Source organism: Leopardus geoffroyi, chromosome B3 (genome assembly GCF_018350155.1).
Source record: "Leopardus geoffroyi isolate Oge1 chromosome B3, O.geoffroyi_Oge1_pat1.0, whole genome shotgun sequence".
Classification (NCBI taxonomy): Eukaryota; Metazoa; Chordata; class Mammalia; order Carnivora; family Felidae; genus Leopardus; species Leopardus geoffroyi.
In genome coordinates, this window is record NC_059337.1 from 65,721,929 (window position 1) to 65,735,340 (window position 13,412).

General features: G+C 34.3%; 1 long non-coding RNA gene across 1 annotated transcript in view; it reads left to right on the forward strand.

Moving 5' to 3' along the window:
* The window catches only part of LOC123583200, a 49,339-nt gene that overhangs the window by 21,542 nt on the left and 14,385 nt on the right, over positions 1–13,412 (forward strand). Inside the window, exon 6 of the long non-coding RNA XR_006704773.1 lies at positions 2,636–2,714. This is a non-coding gene — a long non-coding RNA (uncharacterized LOC123583200). The remainder of the gene's footprint in view (positions 1–2,635; positions 2,715–13,412) is intronic.

A 13,412-nucleotide genomic window follows, 5' to 3' on the forward strand; every position in this document is an offset into this window, starting at 1 on the left:
CAGAGAATCACCAAAGTCAGTGGTTTTTATCTGTACTTAGCAAGGTAAACAACTAGTGGAGGGCTGTAGTTGTACTGAGATTTCCAAATAATATTACAATAAATTCTTGCACATGGCATAGTTATCACTCACAATTGGATATTATCTTTTTTTTCCTTCAAAAAAGCTTTCTATTAAGATGATTTCATTTAGAAATTACAGTGAAGCTTATTTGTGGCCAGAATAAATGGCTGTCTATGCTGAACAGTTTGAAAGATCCCAAAACATCTCCAGAACAAGTTGTTGCTGCTGTTGCCTGAAATTCTGCCGTTAAAGATTTGTTCCATCGTGCACTGCCTCTTTGGGAAGAGGAAAGATAGCATGTACAGTATCTTCTAAGCCAATGTCAAATATTCACACAAAGGTGTTAGTGTCCTTCCACAATGGAGAGACTTCTTGTGAAGAGGGAGAAGAAAATGGTAAGGTCCTGATCCTCATCCACCATGAAAGGGGAACCTACATGGACTTGTGTCCCTGGAGTTAGTAGATTCAGTGAAAAGAATAAAGAATTCCAGCAGAATCCTTGAAATTCATTTTCTTCCCTGCATTCCATCTCTGCACAAGTTCTGTCCTTACAGAGGTCTCTTTAACCCAGGCCACTTTTCTTTCACTTTTCCTGGGTAACTGAGAACTGTTTAAGATTAGAGAAATACCTTATTCTTTTACTCCTATCACAATGATTAGAATATTATGTACATTCAATAATTTTTCAAATGAGAAAAATTGGAGTTAAGAAAATACCTAGGATAGGGGCACCTGGGTGGCTCAGTTGGTTAAGCATCCAACTCTTGATTTCAGCTCAGTTCATGATCTCACAGTGGTGAGATCGAAACACCGTGGCAGCATCCACACTGGGCATGGAGTTTGCTTAAGATTCTCTCTCTCCCTCTTTCTCTGCCCCTCCCCTGCTCATTCTCTCTTTCTCTTTCTCTTTTTTTTTTTTTTTAAAAAAAAAGGAAACAAAGAGGGAAAGAAAGAAAGAAAGAAAGAAAGAAAGAAAGAAAGAAAGAAGAAAGAAAGGAAGGAAGAAAGAAAGAAAGAAAGAAAGAAAGAGAAGGAAAGAAAATACTTAGGATAAATCCCACTTAGTTCACAATTTTGCCTTGAGTTACCCTAATTCAATGAAACTTATTTTCCTAATGTGTTTACACATTACATATACCTAATGGTGTTTACATCATTACATTGGAAAGACATTTGGCTAGAAAAAAATATTACCAATGATAATGATTATATATTAGAATTACATGCATAAAAACCTTTAAATCCTCATTAAAAAGCATAGGGGCGCCTGGGTGGCTCAGTCGGTTAAGCGGCCGACTTCAGCTCAGGTCACGATCTCACGGTCCGTGAGTTCGAGCCCCGCGTCAGGCTCTGGGCTGATGGCTCAGAGCCTGGAGCCTGCTTCCGATTCTGTGTCTCCCTCTCTCTCTGCCCCTCCCCCGTTCATGCTCTGTCTCTCTCTGTCTCAAAAATAAATAAAACGTTAAAAAAAAAAAAAGCATCAATGCCAAAAAAAAATCATCGATGCTACTATGCCTATCATGAAATATCATGGTATTAAAATAACTAAAGAAAACACAACAACACTAATTCAAAAGGATACATGCACACTTATATTTATAGCATCGTTATTTACACTAGCCAGGATATGAAAGCAGCCCAAGTCTCCATAGATTGGTGAATGGATAAAGAAGACGTAGTATGTATATACAATGGAAGAGTATTCAGCCATAAAAAAAAGCATGAAGTCTTGTCATTTGCAACAACATAGATGGAGCTAGAGTATAATAGTGAAATAAGTCAGTCAGAGAAAGGCAAATACCATATGATTTCACTAATATGTGGAATTTAAGAAACAAAACAAAGGAGCTAAGGGGAAAAGAGAGAGAGAGAGAAACCAAGAAACAGACTCTTAATTATACAGGACAAACTAATGATTACCAGAGGAGAGGTGGGTGGGGGGAATGGATGAAAGAGGTGATAGGGATTAAAGAATGTACTTGTTGCGATGAACACTGAGTGTTGTATGGAAATTTTGAATCACTATATTGTACACCTGAAACTATAATAATGTATAGAAATTAAAATTAAAAAATAATCAAGAAAGAAGGAAAAAGGCAGGAACTTATCAATGTGCTTTTTCTAGCTCATATTATGTAGCCACTTTTGAGGGGGGATATCTCTGACTTTCTAATATTTTTATTAGTCAGAAATTCCCCAAATTCTAACTTTCACTTAAGGAAAGTATTTTTGTTGGAATATTTTGGTTTCCTTTCAAATCTCTTAATTCAGTAAATTTAAAAATATATATCTTTGTCAAAAATGGATCAAATGCATTTAAAAATAGAGATTAAAAGTTTGAGTGATGGTCAAACAAATATCTTTTGGAATACATGCTGCTGTTCTGGTGATGCACCTATAATTAATAAGAACTAGTGAATTGAGGACAAGACTATGGATCATTCTATTCTCAACTTATTAGTAATTGGTGGCCTCTGTAGACAAAAACTAGATTTGGGATGTTTACAGTAAATGCATTTCCTTCTGAAAAAAATGAAATATCATTTACAGCCTATCCATTGACTTTCCCTAGGAAAATGTTCTTAATGGACACTAACAGGAGCAAAATGACAGGCATAGAAATGACAACATGGAATCCCCAAATTCTGAAGGTGAGTGGTCCTTTCTTCTGGAGGTGGATTAATGCAAAGGTTAGAAATTATTTAAATTTATCAGTAAATTTAGTAAATTTCTGTTAAATGAAGGAAGCTTTTGCACTTAAGAAAAACAAAAAGATGCTTTGCTCTTCATTTTTCTAAAGAAATGGATAAATGAAAGGAAAAAAAGAGGTGGGGGGAGAAAAGTAAGAAAGGGACCTACGTATGTTAAAGGATATTTACATTTGCAGTTAGGAGTCATTAGACAAGAAAACCGAAGAATCATTTCTTTTTTTTTCTTCCAAGTTTTTATTTAAAATTGAGTTAGTTAACATACAGTGTAATATTTGTTCCAGGTGTAGGGTTTAGTGATTAATCACTGACATACAACACCCAGTGCTTATCACAAGTGCCCTCCTTAATACCCATCAACCATTTAACTCATCCCCTCACTCATTTCCCCTCCAGCAGCCCTCGGTTTGTTCTGTATAGTTAAGAGTCTGTTTCTTGGTTGGCCTCTCTCTTTTTTCCTTCTATGTTCATCTGTTTTGTTTCTTAAATTCCACATATGAGTGAAATCATATGGTATAGGTCTTTTTCTGGTTTATTTCACTTAGCATTATACTCTCTCATTCCATCCATGTTGTTGTTGCAAATGGCAAAACTTTATTGTTTTTTATGGCTGAATACTATACCAGTGTGTGTGTGTGTGTGTGTGTGTGTGTGTGTGTGTGTATACCGCAACTTCTAATACATGTTTATTGAGAGGTGATTTTACAATATGAGCCAAAGCATTCAAAATCTACATAACATTCTGATTCCATAATTCCACATCTAGGAATTGATGTCAACAAAATCATCAAACAAGTGTATTTAGATTTATGTATCTGGATGTTCTTTGATATTTTGCTTATTATAGTAAAACGAATTTATGATGTTAAGTGTTTGGTTAAGTAAATTATATTCCATGATGGTATAGATATAGATTCATTGACAGAAAAATGTTTGGTGTCTTTATTGTATAAAAAAAGCAGATTGGGGTGCCTGGGTCGCTCAGTCAGTTGAGTGTCTAACTCTTGATTTCAGCTTAGGTCTTGATCCCAGGGTCATGGGATCAAGTCCTGTGTTGAGCTCTGTGCTGAGTGTGGAGACTACTTAAGATTCTGTCTCTGCCTCTGCCTCTGCCTTTCTCCCTGCTCCGTGTGCTCTCTCTCTCTCTAAAATAAAAAATTTTTTAAAAGCAGATTATAAAGTGACATATATGGTACAGTCCCATTTTGTATATGTTTTTGTGTATTTTATATATTTTCCTAAGAATATTTCATATATATGTGTATGTGTGTGTATATGTGTGTGCTGTGTGTACATATATACACACATACACATATATGCTAAATAAAAGTGGTTACTGATAAGGGTTGAAATTCAGTTTTTATTTTTATTAATATTTGCATAGTCTAGCTTTTAATAATGCGAATGACACAGATAAGTCTAAGAAAGATATTAAAGAAAACTGTTCTTACAATATACTGCAAATATTAAATTCAGGAAAACATATTATGATGATATTTGCCTTTAATGCTGACAACACTATTTTTACTACAGTTTTTATTCGAAACTAGAAAAAGGAAATGATTTCACTCTAGAAGTTTCCTCCATCCAAGTACTTCTCTCCGACTTCCTATTTATTTACCATATCTTCTGGGACATGACTACAAATCAGTTCCCAACTTGGGAATACACAAACCCCCCAAACTAATATGTAAAACAAATTGTTCCATCGTCCCATGGTTAACAATTGTGAAGAATTATTGGTAGTATAAATAATAGTCAATTGAAATTTTAGAACAGATATGGCTCTGCCTGAGTAGTTTATTGGAAAATCATTTGTTTCACATAAGGTTTGGCATCCAGTATTCAATGTGAATTATGTGGTTATAGCCCAGTTTATTATATTTCTGTTCGTGCCAGTGGGTATATATGTGTCTTAGGCTTTAAAAAGGTAATTTGTGCCCTCAAAATGTATTATGTAACAAATTGTGATTCATGCAAATCACTTTGATTTGTTTTCCAAAAATGTAACCGGCTTCAATTAATCAGTTGCTATTCATTTCAGATGTTTCAATTGCGCTCACAACAAAAGCTCCAGTGGGTTATCACTTACATGGGGGACTGACCTCCCAAGGGTATGAAAGACACAACAATCAGACATTATACCAAGCATACAATTATAGCGTGTGTCCCCACAAACTCCAGTAAATCACACATCACTTTATGTTGGACTCCCACCTCTCTGAAGTTCTCCGTCACTCAAGCCACCTACCTGCTGTAATCAGAGCACTCTGCAGTGCATGGATGCACAGCTCTCAACCTGCTGAGACCTAGTCCATGATCCCCAGTGTGTAGCAAAAGTCAGCCAAGCAGATTGCCATATCTGTGTTCTGCAGCCCGCCCATCACGATGTATCAGTAGCCCCAAGTGCTGTGCTCCCGTACATGGACTTTTTTTTATAAAGAAGGAAAGTAAAAGCAACATGTCAATTGTAATTGTGGTTAGGCATTGATGATACACAATATTGTCCCATAGCTTTTATTACTTGAGATGCAAAAATGGACATAGTGAAAAACTTGCAAGAGACGTTGTAAACTAACTATGGAAAATGTTCTCTTTTATAAAGGTTTTATTTTAATTATGGGACATCTTAAAGTATAATTACCACTCATGCTTTTACTTAAGTGTCACGTTGTCTCAACCCTATCCCATTGAATGAACTAATAATAATGGACTGGGATTAGCATTTTGTAAGAGGTATATTATTATTTATTTTCCTAGGAATAACAGGGTACTTAGTGTCATCAAAAATAGAGGGCATTATTAAACCAAAACCACTTTTCTATGCCGGCTATTTATAAACCAACATATGAATAGTTCTAAAATATAGGGTACTGAAATGACTAATTGTACTGAGTAGATACTCATTAGGGGTAAAACTGCCCACGAAAGGAAGATTTGTCTATGGAGTTCTGATATCACTCTGTCAGCCATTGCAAAGTTACTCTGACGATAACACAAGATCTTATTTCTTCTGGGGCCAATTACCATGGAAAAAAGTAGAGGTTAGAGAAATGTAGCCTTAGACATAGTTCCACCATGTAGGGATGTTAGGTCTGAACCAGGATGCAAGAATTTTCAGGAGAGAAGACAAAACAACAGGAAGCCAATCATACAGCATATAACTCTGGGAACTTTCACATGGTTGAGTATCTGTAAGATAAACCTCAGTTCCATCAAGGTAAAGGCCACAAACAATAGTTGGCAAGTGCTTCAAAAGGAAACTCTCAACTTTGACACTGTTGACATTGTACGTTTACAGTTCTAATTTTCTGATCTCATTCTTCTAATTTGATACAATGAAGAAAAAATGAAGTTGAATGAACAATTTATTTATTGAGTTCCTGCCATGCTATTCTTTTTTAAAAAAAATTTTTTAACCTTTATTTATTTTTGAGAGAGATAGAGAGCATGAGTGGAGAAGGGGCAGACAGGGAGACACAAACTCTGAAGCAGGTTCTGCACTCCAAGCTGTCAGCACAGAGCCCAGCGCAGGGCTTGAACCCACAAACCATGAAATCATGACCTGAGCTGAAATCGGTCACTTAATCGATGAGCCACCCACATTCCCCCCTGCCATGTTATTCTTAATCAGGACTTTTCTATGGCGTTGAACCCAATAATCACAATAAATCTGTGAAAGATAACAATCACCATTCGAGCCATCATAAAATCAAAGATAAGTTAACAATACAGGCTTGTAGTGGGCCTGAGTACTCCAAATGGCCAGATTTTCACTTGAGTTTTAGTGGTCTGGATAGAAGATCAAGCCATTCCCTTAAGCCAAAGCCTAATCGTGAGCAAGGCCCTAACTCTCTTCAGGTCTGTGAAGGCTGAGAGAGGTAGGGAAGTGGCAGAACAAAAGTTGGAAGCAGAGGTTGGTTCACAGGTTGAGTTAGCCACCTCTGTAACATAAAGTGCAAGGTAGAGCAGCGAGTGCTGATGTAGAAGCTGCAGCAAGTTATCCAGAAGAGCCTAGCCTAGCTAAGGTCATTAATGGAAGTAGCTACCCTAAACAACAGCTTTTCAATAGAGACAAAACAGCCTTATTTTGGCCTCAAAGCTTCAAAGGACAGGCTGACTCTCTTTAGAGGCTAATGCAGCTGGTGACTTTAAATTGAAGCCAATGTTCATTTACTATTCCAAAACTCATAATCCTTAAGGATTATGTCATATCTATTCTGCCTGTGCTCTAGAAATGCAACAACAAAGCCTGGATGACAGCACATCTGTTTACAACATGGTTTACTGAATATTTTAAGCCCACTGTTGAGCATAATTGCTCAGAAGAAAAAAAATTGCTTTCAAAATATCACTGTTCATTGACACTGCACCTGATCATTCAAGAGGTCTGATGGAGATGCACAGTGAGATTAATGTTGTTCTCATGCCTGGTAACACAATATCCATTCTGCAGCCCATGGATCAAGGAGCAAGTTTTATCTTCAAGTCTTGTTATTTAAGAAATATATTTATCTACATACATATATCTATCTGCCATAGATAGTGATTCCTCTGATGGATTGGGCAAAGTAAATTGAAAACCTCCTGGAAAGTATTCACCATTCTAGATGCCATTAAGAACATTTGTGACTCATGAGAAGAGGGCAAAATATCAATGTGAACAAGAGTTTAGAGGTTGATTCCCAACTGTCATGGATGACTTTGGGGAGTTCAAGACTTCAGTGGAGGAAATACGTGTAAATATGGTGGAAAGAGCAAGAGAACCAAAATCAGAAGTGGAACCTGAAGATGTGACTGAATGGCTGCAATCTCATGATAAAATTGTAATGGATGAGGAGTTGCTTCTTATGGATGAGCAAAGAAAGTGGTTTCTTGAGATAAGTCTATTTCTGGTGGAGATGCTGTGAAGATTATTGAAATGACAGCAAAAGGCTTAGAATATTACATAAACTTTGTTTATGAAGGAGTGGCAAGTTTTGAAAGGATTGAGTTTAATTTTGAAAGAAGTTCTACTGTGTGTAAAATGCTATCAAACAGCATCACAGGGAAATCATTCATGAAAGGAAGAGTCAATTGATGCAGCAAATTCATTGTTGTCTTACTTTAAGAAATTGCCACAGCCACCCCAAACCTCAACAACCACATCCCTGATCAGTGACCAAAAACGACTCCCAGTAACTCAAAAAGTTAGGAATTGAGTTTTTAAACTCAGAAGTATCTCTAGACAATTACCAGTGCTCATATCGCAAGCCCTACTGAAAATAAAATGCTGATCCTTACTTCTAAGTATTTGAAGCCAGTGGCAAATTGGATCTAACTAAATCTATCACAAAGCCTGTGTTCAGCTCAACTGCAGATTAGACTGACTCAGCACTGATCGTAGCAACCTGACAGAAGAAGGGGAAAGCCCTTTGCTGGTACTTTCTAATGTTATTGACACAAAAGACTGGCATAGATTAAAATAGGATAAAAATTTTTAAATGTGAAGAAGTAGAAAAATGAGACCAATAAGAAAAAGACAGAAACAAGCTGACAGATAACCCAGATATTGACTTTAGCTATCCTGAACTTTAAAATAATTCTGGTAAATGTGTTATAATATCTAGTGAAAGTTGATGAAGGAAGAGATTGAAATTTTCAGAAGATATATAAAACTATCTTTAAAATCTAATTAGAAATGCTAGCACAATATAAGAAGTTTAATATTCACTTACTGGACATAAAAGCATACCGGACACAGCAGAAGAAAAGATCACTGAATTGGAAAACAGCAACAGAAATAAAACAGAAATAGAAAAATAAAAAAAATATCTAAACTGAACAGGGAGTCACAGATTTATTGAATGATTTCAAATCATCTAATATATGTGTCATTTAAGTTCCAGAAACAGAACAGAGAGAGAGAGAGAGAGAGAGAGAGAATGGGGCAAAGAATTATTTCAAAGAGATAATGGCTGCTAGTTTTTTGAAATTAATGAAATATATCAACCCATATATTCTCTGCATAACATAGTCAAACTACTCTAAAAGGAGAAAATCTTAAAAATAGCCAGAAAAAAAAAAAAGACAACTTATATTCAAGAGAACAGATAATAAGAATAATGGCTGACGTCTCATCAGGAAAAAAAGGCAGAAGGCAATGGAATAACATCTTTGAAGTCCTGAAAGTCGAAATAGAATGCTATATATAGCAAATATATTCTGCAGAAATAAAAGCAAAATAGATATTTCAAATAGACAAGGTCAAGAGGTTTTATATTGATAAGTGCAATCTATGCAAAATGCTAAAGGAAAACTTTTAGCATTAAAGAAAATGATACAAAATAGAAGCCTATACCTACAAGGAAAAAAAATAAAAATCACCGAAAAGGGTAACTATGTGGGTAAATCTAAGAGATTTTTACATATATGTGTAAATACATATTATATATTATTATATATAATATATATTAGAAGGGGAAATGAATCTTGTATCTATTGCTCTATTATCTATAATTAATTATATCCATTACTATATATTATTTCATATAAATACATTATATAATACATATTATATTTTTATATAGTATATATTTAAATATATATATAAAATTCTCTTATATTTATACTATGCAGTATACTTAAATATAATATGTGCATATACATATGTGTTTATATTTAACCTAAGACTATTGAAAATTTAAAGCAAAAATAATAACCATGTATGTAAGATAAGACATAAGAAAACATATAAAATCACAGAGAATAGGAGGGAGATTAAATAGAATTCTGCTGCTTGGTATTGTCTCTCTCCCTGTCTCTCTCTGTTTTTCCTTTGCTCTCATCCACACACAAGTGTGCTCTCTTTCTCTCTCCCTCAAAATTAATTAAAAAACTCAAAAAACAAAAACAAAAGAAACAGAACGAACTTTATTAAAAAGAAAGTAAGGCCCAACTACTTATCATTAAGATACACAGTTTAAATATAATGAGGAAATAAATAAAGGCACAGATATACACTGAAATAGTGGAAAAAACTGTTGTAGCTATCAGAAAAAGTAGACATTGACAAGTTTAGAAATATTTTCAAATGATAAAAGGGCCAATTCATTAAAAAGCTGTAAGAATTTTAGACACATACGCACTTAATGATAAAGCTTCAAAATACATCAACCAAAAATTGAACAGTACCAAAAAGATAAGTACACAAATCCACAATGATAATTAGAGATTTTAACACCCATCTATCAATAATTGCTAGGCCAATAGAAACAACTACATTGAAAAGTAAGTAAAAATATAGAAATTCTGAACAATACGACCAACGAAACTGAACAAATTAACATTTATAGAACATTCCATCCAACAACTCTGAGAAACTAATTTGTTGGAAATGCACATGAGATAACCAAAACATATCATATGCAGGGTCATAAAAAAATCTAAAAACTGTCAAGAAAATGAAATCACACAGAATATTTCTCTGACTACAACATTATTAAATTAGAAATCATATGTAGGAAATCTTAACTTATTTGGAAAATAATGTATGCATGTCTAAATAACCCATGAGATAAAGAATAAACCACTAGAAAAAAATTTAAAGTATTTCAAACTGAATAATTATGAAAATAAAATAGATAAAAATTTGTAAGATGCAGCTAAGTCAGTGCTTGGGAGAAATTTATTGATTTGAATTCCTGATTAAAGAAGAAATGTTAAAAAGAAAAAGAAGAAATCTTTAAAATAAATGATCTCAGCTTTTATTTCAGAAAAGTGGGCAAAGTACAGCAAATTAATTTGAACTAACATTTAAGTTGTTTAGTTGGTGTGTTGTTTTATGTTTTCTATTTCATTAATCTCTGCTTTTATTTTCTTCCCTCTATTTAAAAAAAATAGAAAGCAGAAATTAATGAAATAGGACACATAAAACAACACACCAACTAAACAACTTAAATGTCAGTTCTTTGAAGAGATTAATACATTTTATAAAATCCTAGCAAGATTGGCCAAGAAAAAAAGAGAGAGTAAAAACGCAAATTGCTAGTGTCCAGAATGAAAAAGGCAATAGTGCTACATGGTCTATAGTCATTAAAAGAAAAAGAAGAGGATACTTAAGCAATTATATGCCAATATTTTGAATATTGATGAAATGGAAATACATTGAGAAATACAACTTACGAAAACTGACGCACACAAAAATAGAAAATCTGAAAAGCCCTATATAAAACAGGAGAAGTAATCTGAATTAAAATTTTATACACACCACACACACACACACACATACACAAATTTGAGGGCTATATGGTCTAACTGGCGAATTCTACTAAACATTTCAGAAGCAATAATGCCAAACTTACACAAAACTATTCACAAAATAGAGGAGAAGGAAAGAAACATTTCCCAACTCATTTTATGGGGCCATAATAGCTCAAATTACAAACTTGACCAGGAAATTACAAAAAAAAATTTTTTTTTTTCAACGTTTATTTATTTTTGGGACAGAGAGAGACAGAGCATGAACGGGGGAGGGGCAGAGAGAGAGAGAGGGAGACACAGAATCGGAAACAGGCTCCAGGCTCTGAGCCATCAGCCCAGAGCCCGACGCGGGGCTCGAACTCACGGACCGCGAGATCGTGACCTGGCTGAAGTCGGACGCTTAACCGACTGCGCCACCCAGGCGCCCCAAAAAAAAATTTTTTAAGGAAATAAAATTGCAGATAAAAATCACTTTTGGACCTACATAAAAATCCTCAATGAGGGGCGCCTGGGTGGCGCAGTCGGTTAAGCGTCCGACTTCAGCCAGGTCACGATCTCGCGGTCCGTGAGTTCGAGCCCCGCGTCGGGCTCTGGGCTGATGGCTCAGAGCCTGGAGCCTGTTTCCGATTCTGTGTCTCCCTCTCTCTCTCTCTCTCTGCCCCTCCCCCGTTCATGCTCTGTCTCTCTCTGTCCCAAAAATAAATAAACGTTGAAAAAAAAAAATTAAAAAAAAATCCTCAATGAAACATTAATAAACCAAACCCAGTGATATATACAATGGGTGATATATTCCATAATTAATGGCATATATACCAGGAATGCAAAGTTGATTTAATACTCAAAAACCAATAGAATTTATCACATTAACATAATAAGATGGGAAATCATTTAGGTGCATAAAAAGCATTTAACAAAATTTAATGCTTATTTATGATGAAATTCTCAGAAAACTAAAAATAAGAGAATTTTCTCAATATAATAAAGGACATCTATTAAAAACATATACTTATCATCAAATTTAATGGCAATAGATTGACCACTTTCTCCCCAATGTCTATTCTCACTATTTTAACATTGTTCTTACTGAAAGTTCTAGTCAGTGCAATAAAACAAGAAAAATAAACAAAAGGCATAGATATTGGAAAGATAATAAAAAGAAAACAATTCTTTTTCCCCCAAGATGATATGGTTAAATACATAGAAAACCCTAAGAAATTCATGGCAGGGAGGGGGATCCTATTAGAACTAATGAGTAAATTTAATGCATTGCAAGACATAAGGTTGAAATATAAAAAGCAATTGTATTTCTCTATACTAGCCAAAAAAAATGAAAACCAAAATTTTAAAAAATATACATTTATAAAGGCATAAAAATCAAATTCCTTGGAATAAATTTATCCAAATATATGTATTATTTCTGTCTTAAAAACTGTAAAGCATTGCTAATAAATTTAAAGATCTTAATAACTGGAAAGAGACACTATATTCTTGATTGGGAGACTTCATATTATTAAATATTCATTATCCCCAAATTGATCTATAGTCCCACAAGGGTAACAAAGTACCAGCAACACTTTTTGAAGGAATTGACACAGTGATTCTAAAACTTATTTGGGAATGCAAATTAGTTAAAACAACCTTGAAAAGACTAAGTTGAAGAATTTCCACCTTCTGAATTCAAGACTTGCTCTAAACCTAACCTAATCATGACAGTTTATTATTAGAAGGAGATATAAATAGATTTACATGAAAACAAGAATTGATTTTTCAACAAAGGCACAAGATTCTTTGGGGAAAGCAGTATTTTTTCAACAAATGGTGCTGGAAAGACTATACAAGTATCTGGAAGAAAAAAGACCCTGGACCCTTCACATCATATCCCAAAATTAATTCAAAATGGATTATCGACCTAAACATAAAAGCTAGAACTTTAAACCTTCCAGAAGAATATCTTTGCAATCTTAGAGTAGGCAAAAATTTCTCAAGTTCCAGAAGGATATCTTAGAGATCATACGTTGGTTTTAACGCAAGAGAGATGAAAGTATATACCCACAAAAAGAATGTTTACTATATTGTATAATTAAAATTAGCTAAGAGACTAGAACTTAAGCGTTCTCACTGAATGAATGAATGAATGAATGAATGAATGAATAAGGTGATGAATGTGCTAATTAATGCAACAGTGGGCATTCTTTCACAATGTAAATAAATGTATATCAAATCATCACATTTGTACACTTTAAATATCTTACAATTTCATTTGTTAATTATCCTTCAATGAGGCTGAAAGAAAAGAATTTTTAGAGAAGCTATATTCATAGTAGCCAAAAACTGTACACAATCCAGGTGTTCCTCAACAGCATTGATAAAAAATTGAGGCACAGTTATAGAACTGAATGC